General features: G+C 41.5%; 1 long non-coding RNA gene across 1 annotated transcript; it reads right to left on the reverse strand.

The window, feature by feature from the left end:
- Window positions 1-4566: 4566 nt before the first annotated feature.
- Window positions 4567-16328, reverse strand: LOC139179727 (uncharacterized). The gene is made up of 3 exons (XR_011564062.1): window positions 15986-16328; window positions 14257-14432; window positions 4567-11072 (listed from the first exon to the last, which is right to left on the reverse strand). It is a non-coding gene; the product is annotated as an uncharacterized lncRNA (long non-coding RNA).
- Window positions 16329-16351: the final 23 nt, after the last annotated feature.

Genomic DNA, 16351 nt, shown 5'->3' on the forward strand with positions numbered 1-16351 from the left:
ATGTAGATGTGAATAAATTTTCTGTGTGAAGTTCTGGGGGATGAGGAGTCCAGGTAGAAGGAACAGTGGTATGAGGATCCTGAGAGAAAGAGAAAAGCCAAGGTTGTCTCGATGGCCTATAAGGCCCTCCAAGCTCCAGGCCCCCCATCATCTTTCTGACCTCATTTCCCACTGCCCTTCCCCTCCCTCAGTCCACCGACCTCCTTGCTACTTTTCAATTATGTCATGTGTATGCTCACCCTAGAGCCTTTGTTCTGGTTGTTCTCACTGCCTGCAAAGTTTTCCTTAGATATCTGCTTGGCTAACTTGTTCACTTCCTTCAAGTCTTTGCTTAAAAGTCACCTTCTCTACAAGGCCTACCCAACTACCCTACTTAAAATTAGTATTCACATCCCCTCTGCCATGAACACTCCTGATCCCCTTATTCTACTTTGCTTTTACTTTCTTCTTTTGGCTGCATGGGGTCTTCATCGCAGCACACAGACTCTGTAGTTGTGGCACACAGGCTTAGTTATTTCACAGCATGTGGGCTCTTAGTTCCCCAACCAGGGATCAAACACACATCCCCTACATTGGAAGGTGGATTCTTAACCTCTGGACCACCAGGAAAGTTCTGCTTTTTATTTTTCTATAGTGCCTATCACCTTGTAAGATACTACATAATTTACTTATTCATTAAGTCTACTGTTTATTGACTACCCCCTCACTAGAACATAAACTTCACGAGCGTAGGAATCTTTTGGTCACTAGTGTGTTCTAAGGACTCTGAAGAGTGCCTGGCACAACGTGGGTGGTTCACACAAATTTATTAATTAAATTAATTCTTCAAAACTCATCTCAGATATCAGGTTCTTCACAAAGTATTTCCCAGCTGTGAACAAGCCCCACTTTCCCCAAAATTAATTCCCCCTTCTTTGGGCTACCTTTGTATCTTGTACCATTGTTGGATTTTCCAGATAATATTGTCGTTTTTATGTCTAGATTATGAGGGCAAAGTTTGGGGCCCATCTGATATATTTCTACATTCTTGTAGAATTATTATTCTTGCCATCTCAGGGCCTGACAATAGTATACATGTATTATTTTGATAAATAAACTAGTAAAGCCACACCAAGATCAAAAGTCTGAAATATTCTGTTGGTGACCGTGTGGGAAACAGGCCTGCCCAGTGTTGACAGGAGTGTAAACTGACTGACTTACGCTCCCTGCAGGACAAAGTGAAAATATCTATCAAGTTAAACATTTACTTTCAGAAATTCTGCTTTTAAGAATGTATCTATCAGGGCTTCTCCTCTGGTGGTCTAGTGGTTAAGAATCCACCTGCCAATGCAGGGGACAGGGGTTCGATTCCTGGTCTGGAAAGATCTGCATGCCAAGGGGCGACTGAGCCCCTGTGCCACAACTACTGAAACATGCACAGTGAGAAGCCTGCGCTCCACGACGACGAGCAGCCTCTGCCCGACTGCAACCAGAGGAAGCTCGTGCACAGCAGCCAAGACCCAGTGCAGCCATTAAAGAAAGAAGTAAAATTTTAAAAAAGAATGCATCTGTCATATTTACTCATTCAAGTATTCCAATATACAGAGATATTCACTGAGACATAGTTAATGATAAATACATACATATATATAAAACTTAACTGTCCCACCAGTAGGGCCTTATACAAATGATAGTATATCCATAATAGAATACTCTATGGCTGCTATTGTAGGATGAGACATACCTGTATGTACAAACACGGAACAAGCTCTGAGATGTATCAGATAGAAAGAACATAAAGCAGGTAAACATGGAGTATGCCAATATGTGTATTTCACAAAAAGGAGAACACTAGATACACATGCTTATATGTTCACAGAGTATTTTGGAAAGATAAACTCTGAACAGCGGCTGCCTCTAGAGAGGAGGACTGGAGTATCAGAAGTCAAGGTGAGGGAAACACTTATTTTACACTGTATACTCCACTAGTTTGAATTTTTTATCATGTATATTACATTTCCAATAATAATTTAAAAAATTTTAATGATAAAGACTCAAAATTGCATATTAGGAAAGGATGGAGAAGGATTCAACCCTCCACTGTGCCTTAGGTGACTGACAGAAAGTGTCACATCTTTTTTAGGAGCTTTTGTCTTCAGTCTCTCTCTCAATGAGAAAGGGAAAAGGAGTAGAACTGGAGACTTGGATTAGGAACTTGATCTTGCCACTGAGCCACTCCTGGAAAGATAGTGGCCATCGCCCACTGCACAGTGTCCAGAGCATCTTGATTAGGGGTTAAGATCCATTATTTATTATGTGAGAGGCCGTGAGAGTTTCCCTGGGGTGGCTATATTCAGAATGGGGAAGTAGTCAGTTTCTTCTACAACAAGGCCCAGCCTGATATTCTGAGCACAGGAAGACTGTCTTGACTTCAAGAATCAGCATTGGCCAGGGAAGTATGGGCTGCCAAGGGGTTGGGGCTGGCTCCCTTCCTAGGGAAACTGTCCTGTCATGCAGGGAAACTGAGACAGAAAACTTGGCCCATGAAGCAGAGGAAATGGAAGAGGCAGGGGTTTGGTGGGCTTAGGATTCCCCAGAGTTCACCTCAGGCAGTGAAAGGTGGGAAAGGTCCCTGGGCTTTTGCAGAACAGAGTGAAGGACATATGATGTGGGAAATGGCAGGCATACAGAAAGGGAAGTGAGTTAGCCAGGTTAAAAAAAAATTACTCAGCTGTTCTGTTCCTTTCCATCTTCACAAGCCAAAGCAGATATCATAGAATTGAATCCCTTGTCCCTATGATTCCAGGGCTGGAAGAGTCCTTAAAGATATTTTAGCCAACGTCCTCAGTGATGCTAGAATCCTTCTATGCTCTAGGCTCCATTCATACACTCACAGAACTAGCAATGCCTCAGACACCACAGGACCTGGTATACAAGGCTCTTCTGCTTTCTCCTCAGGAGAAGCAGGCCTGGAAGGATCTTTCCCCACAGGCTTTCTCTGCCTGGCCCAAGTTCTAGCTCCTAGGAAGAAGCCCATACCTGACATAGCTCCACTTTCTTCCTCTCCAGGGCCAGCTTAAAGTCAGGAGGAGGCACAATGCTGAGAAGCCCAGAAAGTTCACCAGATTCCTCTGTGATCAGGTCAACTTCATTAAAATGAACTATGTTCCCCGAGGATTTGATCGCGGAGGTGGTGTTGATTGCTGTATCACAGTTCCTATGGCTACAGGCTCACAGTGAAAAGGGAACAGGTATACATCAGCATCTTCCTGTAAAACTGGGATCTGACCTCCTTTATAGTCAAACATACAGCAGGCCACCGTGCAAATGGCACAGCATGAATAGAACCAAGATAGTCCTGAATGACTTAAGTGGAAAAGAACACTAAATGAAGTGATGCATGTGAAAGGATGTGTTCTATCCTTGGTTCAGCTTGCATCCGGCATAACTGTTCACCATTCATCTTTTATACCCAGAAGGGAGATCATCCAACTGCAAGGGTTGCAAACTGGCAGCCCCCAGGCCAAATAAAACCCACAAACCTATGTGGTATGAGTTCAGAATGTTTAAAACATGTTTTGAGTCAACTTTTAAAAAATCCGTTATCTTTTCAGTGAAAAAAAAAAAAAAATCCAGTTTCCAGTGTCAATGCCCTTCTGTCAAAGGCTCTCAAGAACAAACCTATAATTGAACAAACTTGGGTTTATTGACTCATTGCAGAAGGAGACCACACAATATGTGAAACCGTGAGACATCTCAGTAAGAGATGCTGTAACCGACTTATTGTAGGACTTGAACTTGTATTAGGTTTCTGGGGAGGATTCAAGGAAATGGGCTGACTCTGATTTAGATGCTATGAAGAAGTGAGGAATAATTCTATGATTGGTATCTTAACACTTTTAATCTAAATGATAGGAAGACTAAAGCTATCACTGATAAAGAAGGAAAAGTAATTTATATTAGGCAGGATTGGGTATTGGGTCATTTCTGTTGTTTGGATAATGTTCTTGCTTTTTGTTCGTTTACTATTTATTTATTTGGCTGTGCTGTGTCTTAGTTGCAGCATGCAGGATCTTTTAAGTTGCAGCATGTGAACTCTTAGTTGTGGCATGTGGGATCTAGGTCTCTGACCAGGGATTGAACCCAGGCCCCCTGCATTGGAATCTCAGAGTCTTAGTGACTGGACCACCAGTGAAGTCCCTATTCTTATTTTGACTGTGTTCAGATATAATGACATGGTGGTCTTGTTTTTGTTTTGATCCATTACAGTTGACAGAGTGGCCCTGAATCTATGATACTGGTGTTCTGTAAAATCATTTACACTTTATCAAGAGAAAACAACATCTAGCTGTGAGTTCATACTGGCTCCTATCAACACCAAGGCTGAGATGATAGTGCCAGCCAGCTCCAGGCTGTCAGAGGATGCTTTCTCTTCCTGTCTCCCTCTTGGCCAAAGGCAGATGGAGTCATGCTTCAGGATGTTAGCTTACCATCCAGCTTTTCACCATTGCAAAGATTTTGTTCATCAGGAAACTGTCAAGAGAAGATCTATAGTTAGACTAAGGTTAGTCTTTCCTTCTCCTTTTGTTGCCGAATGAATTCTCAAAACCTCTGATACAACGATGGTTACACAGCAGCATTTAAAACTGTGACCAGGACTTCCCATGTGGTACAGTGGATAAGAATCGGCCTGCCAATGCAGGAGACATGGGTTCGATCCCTAGTCCGGGAAAATTCCACATGTTGAGTAACTAAGCCTGTGCACCACAACTACTGAGCCCAAGTTCCAGGGCCCATGAGCTGCAAATACTGAGCCAGTGTGCTGCGATAACATAACTAAAGTCCACATGCCTAGAGCTTGTGCCCTGCAACGAGAAGCCACTGCAATGAGAAGCCTGCACACCACAACGAAGAACAGCCCCCGCTATTAGTAGTTCCAAAGTCAAGCTTGTCTTTTTTAGTAATTTATTTATTTTTTTAGCATAGTCACAGGCTGCTCAAATTGACCTGTATTTATATAGGTGCTGCAAGCCGTGTTTGCCAAAACATGATTTTCCCTTTAGTTAATGAATTTAAATGTAAATTGGTTGTTGGGCTTCTAAGTAGCCGTTGTCATTTACAATGTCTGCTGAGGTTACAGACAAGATCTGGATCACCTTTTCCAGTAGTATGACCCCTCTCTGGCAAGTATAGCTCATACAGCATGCATGATAATGGAGTAGGTTATCCCTCCTGGGAGTTTTCTTGAATAGCCTATTCTTAAACAGTCTGCCTCATTTTGGAGATTTCTGGAGAAGTGATAGTTTAAAATACTTTAAAGGCCCTTAACAATTACCCTGAATACACAGGATAAGTTAGTGTGCAGCAGGCAAGTAAAAGCCTGTTGTCTGCATGAGAAGTTAAACCCAGGACTTCCCTGGTGGTCCAGTGGCTAAGACTCCGCCCTCCCAATGCAGGGGTCCCAGGCTCAATCCCTGGTCAGGGAACTAGATCCTACACGCTGCAACTAAGAGTTTGCACGCTGCAACTAAGACCTGATACATCAAAAAAGAAAAAACGCTGGACCCTACTGAGGCATCGATTGTGGCTGCTGCTGCTGTTGCTGCTAAGTCACTTCAGTCGTGTCCAACTCTGTGTGACCCCATAGACGGCAGCCCACCAGGCTCCCCCGTCCCTGAGATTCTCCAGGCAAGAACACTGGAGTGGGTTGCCATTTCCTTCTCCAATGCAGGAAAGTGAAAGTGAAGTCGCTCAAGTCGTGTCCGACCCTCAGCAACCCCATGGACTGCAGCCTACCAGGCTCCTCCATCCATGGGATTTTCCAGGCAGGAGTACTGGAGTGGGGTGCCATTGCCTTCTCCATCGATTGTGGTTAGGAGTACCCAATTTTGGGGACCCTTGAGGTAGACAGACTCCTTGAGTGGATTACATGGTGCTTTCAAGTTAAGTTGGAGTGTCTTAGAAGAGAATAGCAAGGAGAGCCCCAATCTTAGTTCCTATTCCTGATGACCTAGATTTTATAAGGGAGAATCCCTTGGACAGAGAAGCCTGGTGGGCTACAGTCCATAGGTTCGAAGAGAGTCAGACACGACTGAAGTGACTGAGCACCAGCATGAGAATAATGACCTTAGCAAAAGCATTTCATTCAAGTCCAAGTTTTGTTAAGACCGAACTTTGGAATTAATTATGTGAGAAAAACTTAAGACCAGAGGGACTTGTTTTGAGTATCTACATTGTGTGTTAGAAATTACTACATTTTTGGTCAACAGGATTAGATGGGGAGGCAATAGTTCCAGGAATAAGGTCAATTCAGAGCAATACCTATGGTCTGAAAAATATGCACCATACTATTTTTTCTCCTTAAGCAGCAGAAGGAGACCACAAGAGTCAAAAGTAACAAGATGAAAATAGGTAAGACATATTAAGAAAACTTTTAGGGGCCCTCCCGAGCAATCCAGTGGTTAAGAATCTGCCTTGCAAAGCAGGGGACATGGGTTTGATCCCTGCTTGAGGAGCTAAGATCCCACATGCCAAGTAACAACTAAGCCCTTGTGCCACAACTAGAGAGTCCATGTGCCAAAATGAAAGATCTTGCTTGATGAAACTAAGACCTGATGCAGCAAATAAATTAAAATGTTTAAATTAAAAAAGAAAACAATTAGTCAAAGAGGATGTTAAAGACAATAGGCAAGATTACTAGGAGAACAAAAGGGAAGCGAAAGGGTACTGAAGAATCAAAAAATTAGTCTTTTTCTGCAGAATCTGTTCATATGTGCAGTTATCATCTTGACCTTTCATCTTGGACAGAAGCTGCCCATATTGTTCCGTAAAAGACGTAAAAGTAGCTTCTAGAAATTCTAAGAATGCTCAGTTTGAGGTCTCCCAATGGTCTAGAGGCTTGGTACCCTGGAGAAAGCAATGTATGTCATTTTACTTAGGAAATATGAGCCGAAAGATCAACAACATGGGGTTTTACTGTTGTGTCAGTTATCTGTTAAAGGTCCTTTGTGTAGAGACTCAAGGGCAGTTTTTTCCTGATTCTTTTCCAGAAGACCAAATCTCCAGTTTTCAGATCATGCAGAGCTACTTAGGTGGGTGTTTTGGAGATGCTGTTTATATCTGTTGGTGATAAATCTGGAAGTAATATATGAAACATATAAATTTATAATGGGGTCAAAGATTGGAAGTGATTCTCAAATGCATGAGGCAGTTAACTCAGAAAGAGATAACCTGTGGGTCCTGAGGAGAGAGAATTGTTCTTATTGTCAAGGGCAATGGCAAAATTTTTGGTTTCTGCAAGTTTTTTTAAGACCTATTTTTCATTTATTTTATATTTTTTGGGCTGCACTGGGTCTTTATTGTGGCGTGTGGTGGCATATGGGCTTTCTATAGTTGTGACATGCAGGCTTCTCTTGTTATGACACACTGGTTTGGTTGCCCCCATGGCATGTGGGATCTTAGTTCCCTGATTAGGGATCAGACCCACATTCCCTGCACTGGAAGGTGGATTCTTAACCACTGGACCAGCAGGGAAGTCTTTTTCTGCAAGTTTTAAAATTTTTTACTTATTTGTTTTTGACTGCCCTGGCTCTTCGTTGTTGCGTGCCAGCTTTCTCTAGTTGCAGAGAGTAGCGGGTACTGTCTAGTTTCAGTGCACAGGCTTCTCACTGCAGTGGCTTCTCTTGTGGCAGAGCCAGGCTCGAGAGCATGCGGGCTCAGTAGCTGTGGTGCACAGGCTTAGTTGCTCCACAACATGTGGAATCTTCCTGGACCAGGGATCAAACCTGTGTCCCCAGCATTAACAGGTGGATTCTTAACCACTGGACAACCAGGGAAGTCCCTGTCTATGAGTTTTTTTCATTCTTTTAGTTCTATTTTTGCTGAAGATAGTGGATGATATGAACAGTGTGCTTTCCAAGTAAAGGTAAAGCTATACAGAATTTTTTTTAATGAAGGTATGGAAAAAATAAATTGAAATGTCTTTGTTACTGCAGAGATAAATTGAGACTTCTTTCCTCAATGCTGGGAATTTAAAAATCAAGCGATTTTCCCCCCACCAATATATCCGTAACTCTCCAGTAGGAAAAAGTCTCAATCTACCCTAAGAATAAAGAAGAATATCTAAAATGTACTTATTGTTCATATGGAGGTATTCAAAAGGCCTCAAGGCCTTGGTTCTTGTCCATGTTCCACCTTTGTAGACTTGCCAGGAATATGTCATTGGTTGGTAAAACATGCATTGAGAAACCCTCAGCAATACCCTTAAAATTACATCCACCTATATTGGTTCAATGTTGTGAACTTGTCTCTGCTTTTTGGGCAATATCAAGATGCATTCTTGGGACTTTCCTGATAGTCCAGTGGTTAAGAATCTGCCTTACAATGCAGGAGATGTAGATTTGATCCCTGGTTGGGAAACTAAGATCCCACAGCCATCAAACAACTATGCCTGTGTGCAGCAACTAAAGATCCCACATGCCACAACTAAGACTCAACACAGCCAAACAAATTTTAAAAAATTTAAAAAAGAGGGAAAAAAAGGAGCATTCTTGCTATACTCCATTTTTACTATGTCTTGTTGTTCAGTCTCTAAGTCATATTGACTCTGAGACCCCACCGACTGCAGCACACCAGGCTTCCCTGTCCTTCACTGTCTCCCAGAGTTTGGTCAAATTCAGGTCCATTGAGTCAGTGATGGCATCCAACCATCTCACTCCCAGTGCAAATTAAAGTCACAAATGGAAAGATATTTGTGCTCCTGGATTGGAAGAATTAATATTGTTAAAATGTCCATGCTATCCAAAGCAATCTAGAGATTCAATGAACCCTAATCAAAAATTCCACTGTCATTATTCACAGCGACAGAACAAACAATCCTAAAATTTGTATCAGGGAGTTCTCTGGTGGTCCAGTGATTAGGAGTCCATGCTTCCAATGCAGGGGACATGGGTTCAACCCCTTGTTGGGGAACTAAGATCACACATGCCAAGACAGAGCCAAAAATAAATAAATAAATTTTGTATGATACCACAAAAGACCCCAAATAGCCAAAGCAATCTTGGGAGAGAAGAACAAAGCTTGAGGCATCACACTTCCTGATTCCAAACTATATTGCAAAGCTATAGTAATCAAAACAGTATGGTACTAAGGAGAAAAAGAAAGTGTATATTTTAAAAAAAAAGTGTATCTTAAAAGTCTTATCAAAAAAATGTTTTGTAATTATGTGTGTAACAGATGTTAACTAGACTTATTATGATGATCATTTCACAATATATACAATATTGAATCACATTTTACAACATAATGAAACTAATATAATGTTATATGTTAGTTAAACTTCAATTTAAAAATTAGGGGCAGACTTCTTTAGTGGTACAGTGGATAGGAATCCACCTGCCAATGCAGGGGGCATGGGTTCAATCCCTGGTCTGAGAAGATTCTACATGTCACAGAGCAACTAAGTCCTGTGTGCCACAACTACTGAGCCTGCACTCTAGACCCCGAAAGTAGCAACTACCAAGCCCATGTGCCACAGCTGCTGAAGCCTGCACGTCTAAAGCCTGTGCTCCACAACAAGAGAAGCCACCTCAATGAGAAGACCACACACCACAAAGAAGAGTAGCCCCTATTTGCCACAACTAGAGAAAGCCTGAACACAGCAACAAAGACCCAGTGCAGCCAAAAATAAATTTCTAAATATTAATAAAATAAAAATAAAGAGTAAAACTTCCATTTGCTTTTAAAAAAAATTAGGGACAAAGAAAAAAAAGACACACAGATCAACGAAACAAAAAAGAGAGCTCAGAAATAAACCCATGCATATATGGCCAATTAATTTACAACAAAGGAGCCAAGAATATACAACGGGAATAGGATAGTCTCTTCAATAAATGGTGCTGGAAAAATTAGAGACCCACATGCAAAAGAATGAAACTGAACTGCTGTCTTACACCACAACAAAAATGAACTCAAAATGAATTAAAGTCTTGAATGTAAGCCCTAAAACAATTAAAGTTCCAGAAGAAAACATAGAGGCAAGGTGAGTTCTTTGATATTAGTCTTCACAATGATATTTTGGGTTTGATACCAAAAACAAAGGCAACAAAAGCAAAAATAAACAAGTAGAACTACATCAAACTAAAAAACTTCTGCACAGCAAAGGAAACCAACAAAATAAAAAGGCAACCTATGAAGTAGGAGAAAATATTTGAAAATCATACATTTGATAAGGGATTAATATCCAAAATATATAAAGAACTCATACAACTCAATAGCAAAAAAAAAAAAATCCAATTTAAAAATGGACTGAGAATCTGACTAGATAACTTTCCAGAGAAGACATACAAATGGCCAACAGGTGCATAAAAAGGCATGCAACATCACTAATCATCAGAGAAATACAAATCAAAACCACAATGAAATATCACCTTACACCTGTTAGAATGGCTGTCATCAAAAAGACAAGAGATAAGTGTTGGAGAGGATGTGGAGAAAAGGGAAGCCTGTGCACTACTGGTGGGAACGTAACCGGATATAGCCACTTTGGAAAACAGTATGGAGGGTCTTAAAAAAATTAAAAATAGAACTATCCTATGATCCAATAATTCCACTTCTGGGTATACAGACAAAGGAAATGAAACCACAATGTCTAGAAGAGGTATTTGCACCCTTATGTTCACTGCAGCATTAGTTAAAATAGTCATGATATGGAAACATCCTAAGTGTCCACTGACAGATGAATGAATAAAGAAAATTTAATATTTATTTATTTAGTATTTGTTTATTTCAGCCATAAAGAAGAAAAAAATCCTGTCATTCGTGACAACTTGAATGGACCTTCAGACTATTATGCTAACAGACATAGAAGTGAAAGTCGCTCAGTTGTTGTCCTACTCTTTGCAACCCCATGGACTATACAGTCCATGGAATTCTCCAGGCCAGAATACTGGAGTGGGTAGCCGTTCCATTCTCCAGAGGATCTTCCCAATCCAGGGATCAAACACAGGTCTCCCACATTGCAGGCAGTTTCTTTACCAGCTGAGCCACCAGGGTAGACAGAGAAAGACAAATATTTTATCACTTATAGGTGGAATCTAAAAATTCAAACAGAGAAACAGAGAACAGATTGGTGGCGCCAGAGGCTGGAGGTAGGAGTTAGGGAAGTGGATGAAGGTGGTCAAAGGGTACAACTTCCAATTATAAGATAAGTAAGTTCTGGCGATATAATGGACAGCATGGTGAGTATTTTTTAAAATTTCAAAAGAAATCATATATGAAAACCTAAGATAATTTACTTATAAAATACAAAAAATAAAAAGGTTTAAGTCGTGAGAAAACTAACCCTTGTATAAACCAAAATATTGTGCTGGCATTATTTTTACATAGCAAATTAAAACGCAAAAACACTGGATCATGCTAAAAGCTCCTTTTATCTTGGAATTCAGCCCATTTGTATCTTATCTGTAACTATACAAAACCTATTACATAAGTATTACTTTTCAGTGCTCACAAAGGAAACATATATAGTTTAGCAATCCTTTCAGACATTTTTGATTATCGTTGACCCTTGAACAATGTGGGAGTTAGGGAACTTAAGGAAATAACACTCCTCAAAACCCCACTCTCTAGGGCACAACTGACTCCCTCCTCAAATTTAGCTACTAACAGCCTTACTGATAATATAAACAGTTGATTAAAACATACTTTTTATGTTATATGTATTATATACTTACAATAAAGTAAGCTAGAGAAAATGCTATTAAGAAAGAGAAAATACACTTAAGATACTGATTGTATTTGTCAATACTGATACCATATGTTAACATAATCATGTCAGTATCTACGTCAATACTGTCTTATATTACACAAAACATTGTAGTTAGTAAATGTCCTACTAATATAACATTGTGTGTATTAGTCACTCAGTCATGTCAGACTCTTTGGAACCCCACAGAGTGTAGCCCACCAGGCTCCTCTGGCCCTGGGATTTTCCATGCAAGAATACTGGAGTGGATAGCCATTTCCTTCTCCAGGGGATCTTCCTGACCCACCCAGGGATCAAACCTGGGTCTCATACATTGGCAGGCGAGTTCTTTACCACTAGCACCACCTGGGAAGCCTGAGTACTTCTAACACTGAACATCAAGAATGAAAAAATAGGGAATTCTCTAGCCATCTAGAGGTTAGGGCTCCACGCTTCCACCACAGGGGGCATAGGTTCCATCCCTGGTCAGGAAACTTAAGATCCTGCATGCCGTGGTGCGCATGGAAAAAAAAAAATAGTGTGAAAAAGAAATTCATGTTTATTTACAGATAAAGTGATTCATATACTGATAATGAAGCAGCAATATGATCACTTTCTGGTAACCTTGTGTAATCAGTAGTGTCATGAAGAGTCTGTAAATGTTTGTGTATACAAGTTTTGATAAATTTTCACTTTTTATAATAGATCTGTATATATTTTATGGTTGAGTGAGAGTGAGTGAGTGAAGTTGCTCAGTCATGTCCGACTCTTTGCGACCCCATGGACTATAGCCTACAAGGCTCCTCTGTCCATGGAATTTTCCAGGCAAGAGTACCGGAGTGGGTTGCCATTTCCTTCTCTAGAGGATCTTCCCGACCCAGGGATCGAACCCGGGTCTCCCGCATTACAGGTAGACGCTTTACCGTCTGAGTCACCTGGGGAAGTCTTTTATGGTTAACAAATGACAAAACACACTAGCATCTATTTATATTTTATGCATTCATAATATACCTAACTTTTTCTTAATTTTTTGGTATTTTTAGGCTACATATTTTTTCAAATTATTACAAATTCCCCCTCCAATTTTTCCAATATAATCGGAGTTCAAACCCATATCGTTTGAAGGCCAACTGTACTTAACTGAATTGTGCACACTCAACAAAATGTTTTTTTGATTAAGCTTTAAACTTTTCCAAGAGAGAAAAATGGACAGGAAAAAATGAGAGAAAGCTACTTCACACAAACATGAAACTATTACCAAAAAAAAAAAAAAGCTAATCTGTATTACCCCTGCAGGAAAAGATAAAATGGTTTAAGTCCAAAAAAGAAACTGTTTAAATGCAAATTCCGCCCCCCCCCAGATTTTGATATATATTAATACATACACACAAAAGGAATCACGTTCCTCCTAATTTTAAAACATATCTTAAGCGCTTGACAATAGAGCTATATAATTTAAAAATCAGTATTTATTAATCTCCAAAGTACAGAAATGATATATCACCTATGTTAAACAAAACAATCTCTTTTTGACTAACATGACAATCCCCTCATGAGGGTCTCTTCTCTTTTTGTACCTTTCAAATAAAGAATCTTCTTCTTGTCCCAAGTTCCCCAAAATGGCCACTGCAATTCTAAATGGTCCCTAAGGAAATTATGTCAGAAAGATAAGGATACAAGCCAATGTGACTGTAAGAAAACATGAAGGAATCAGGAATTTGGCCCAGTTTTAGCTGAGACAAGAGTTCATAAAACAGTGCTGTGCAACTTGTATCTCCAGAACTTGGCCAAAGACCAATTGTCATTGATCAGAAGCCAGAGCAAATGACCTGATTCTGGGCAGAAGTGAAACAAAGCAGTTCTCACGGACATACACACAGAACTGAGACAGAACTCCTTACAAAGGTTTGGAATGGCGACCTGAGGCAAAGTTTATTCAAAGCTCCCTGGTTTGAGGGTCTAAAAGCCACAGTCCCCTGGGCTGGCTTATTGGGCCTTGGTTGATGAAATAATTTGTCTGGTTAACTTGGATAACAAATGACACTCCAGCATGCTAACTGACCCCCAAGTGGTTGGCATACCCAACTTCTTAGAGGGACAAATGATGTTCAGCCACCAGATACTGCAAGAAAGTCTTTGTAATGTTCTTAGACACCCAGGGCTGCATACCCATCTTGTTCCTATATACTTTTCCTCTGACAAACAATATCCAATGGAGGGTCCTTTGGAGCAGACAGATGTAGAAAGTCAGAAAATAAATTCCCCAAGGGAAAATAAAATCTGACTAGATAACCCAAAAACTGAAGAGGATCTCTTTTTTTGGCTACACCAGGTCTTAGTTGTGGCATGTGGAATCATAGTTCCCTGACCATGGATAGAACCTGTACCACCTGCATTGGCAGTGCAGAATCCTAACCACTTGGACCACCAGGGAAGTCCCTGAAGAGGATCTGATTCCAAGGAAAACAAACAAAATAATTCCCAAACTCAAGGGTTTCAACAAAACATCAGAGCTCAGTTCAGCAAGAACTTACCTCCCAGCCATGGGCAGGATGGCACCTCAAACAGTTAGAGACACAAGGGGTCTCAGATGTGCACATTATTACTAGAGTCAAGGATCCCAATCCAGGGTACTGAGGGCTTCAGTTGAATTGCCATGGAGCCTCCATTTCTGACAATGCCCTCCAGGCAAAGACCACCAGGAACACACCTGTAGTTGAACAAGGGAGCCTGCATATATCATGGGAACCCACACTGGGCACCTCAGCAAGTGCATAATAAAAATGGTTTATTACAGGATTGGGCTTCCCTCGTAGCTCAGACTGTATAGAATCTGCCTGCAACATGGGAGACCTGGGTTCAATTCCTGGGTTGGGAAGATCCCTTGGAGAAGGGAATGGGTACCCACTCCAGTATTCTTGCCTGAAGAATTCCATGGACAGAGGAGCCTGGCAGGCTACAGTCCATGGGGGTCACAAAGAGTTGGATACTACTGAGCGACTTTCACTCAGTATTTCAGGATTGGAACTTATGTTAGATGATTTTCTTGGAGGGCTTGAGAAAAGGGAAGGTTTACTCTAAGTTGGATGGTGTCAGAAAGTGGGGATAGTTCTTTTTGCTTGTCTTGTTTTTTTCATTTTTAAAAATATTTGGACGCACCAGGTCTTAGCTGCAGCATTCAGAATCTTTAGTTGCGGCATACAAACTCTTAGTTGTAGCATGTGGGATCTAGCTCCCTGATTAGAGATTGCACCCAGGCCTCCTGCATTTGGAGCATGGAGTCTTGGCCACTGGGAAGTCTCATCTTAGTAATTCGTATCTAGAAATTATGAGAAATGGATCAGGGCTAAAACTGTACTCAATGAAGGAATAGCAGTCACTCAAACTCTGGAGGAGAGGGTTGTTTGTCATTTTTGTGGTCTGAGCAATGTTTTGGGTTCAAATATGATCATGGAATGGTCTTTCAACTCCTAAGAGACTGGCTTTGTCTGATGTTGGTGTTCTGTAAAATTGTTTATGCTCAACAGGGCAACATCATAGCCTAGTTAATAGGGCCCGGCTCCTTCCTAGCAATACTGAGGTTTCTGAAGGAAGACTGTAAACTAGCTCCCAGCCACACCTTTTTTCTCTTTTTCATCAGCTACATTTGAAAAATGAGAATTGGCAGTCCTTTCATAAAGCATGGACTTTGCAGGTCACCACCAGCCCCAGGACTCCCTAGTACCTTGTAACTGGTCCACTCCACTGCTTTACATTCCTACCTGTTCCCTGGCAGTTAAATTTGCACCCCTCACTAAGCAGAAAAGGAACCAAATAAGCCCAGAGAAAAGTGACTTGCCTAGGCTCACTCAGTGAACTGGTGGCAGGGCGCAAACTATTCAACTTTCTCATTTTCCCTCCAACGGGCCCCCCACTAGACATTCAGGTAGACTGCTAAATCTCTGAGGTGTCAGCCCATCAAGTGAATACAGATGGGGTCCTATAAAAACACTTCTCACCGAGCTTTATCAACATGTTTCCAGCTTACTTTTTCCCTCAGGGGTTGGGAGTCTTAAGACATCGACTGGGATTCTAAGACCTTTGCTCCAGCCACCCCTGACCTTTTCTGCTTCTCAACTATGTCCACTGAGTTCACGCCTGAGAGTCTCTGCATTTGCCTGTGGCTCTTTTTGGAACCCTCTCCCTTCACACCTGCTCATGGCCGCTTCTTCTGAGCTGCAGCTCAGTATCACCTCCTCAGAGAAGCCCTCCATGACGACTTACCTCCTCACACCCTGCCTGCTCTAGAAGTACTGCCACCTCCTCTGTGAGGCCACCCCCTCTATCTCCTTTAAGAGCTTCTATAGCGCTTTGCTCGAAGCTCCTGTCAAATGCGCGGGGCTGGGAGGCGGTGAATTGTTTCCAGTCCCCTGCCTCTCTGGGCCAGTGTTCCCTTTGTGCTCACGAAACGCTCTGAGAGCAGAAACACGCGGCAGGGACGACGCTTTCAACAGGCAGGTGGCCAAGAGCCTCCTACTTCGGGACCCCAAAAGTAGCGACCAGAGGGCACATTGCTCGGCAACCAGCTCAGCCACAGCCTAACCCAACGGCCCAAGCCTACTACGCATGCTCCGCACTCCAAGTCACGCG

The sequence above is a fragment of the Bos indicus genome, chromosome 25 (assembly GCF_029378745.1).
Source record: "Bos indicus isolate NIAB-ARS_2022 breed Sahiwal x Tharparkar chromosome 25, NIAB-ARS_B.indTharparkar_mat_pri_1.0, whole genome shotgun sequence".
NCBI classification, from domain to species: Eukaryota; Metazoa; Chordata; class Mammalia; order Artiodactyla; family Bovidae; genus Bos; species Bos indicus.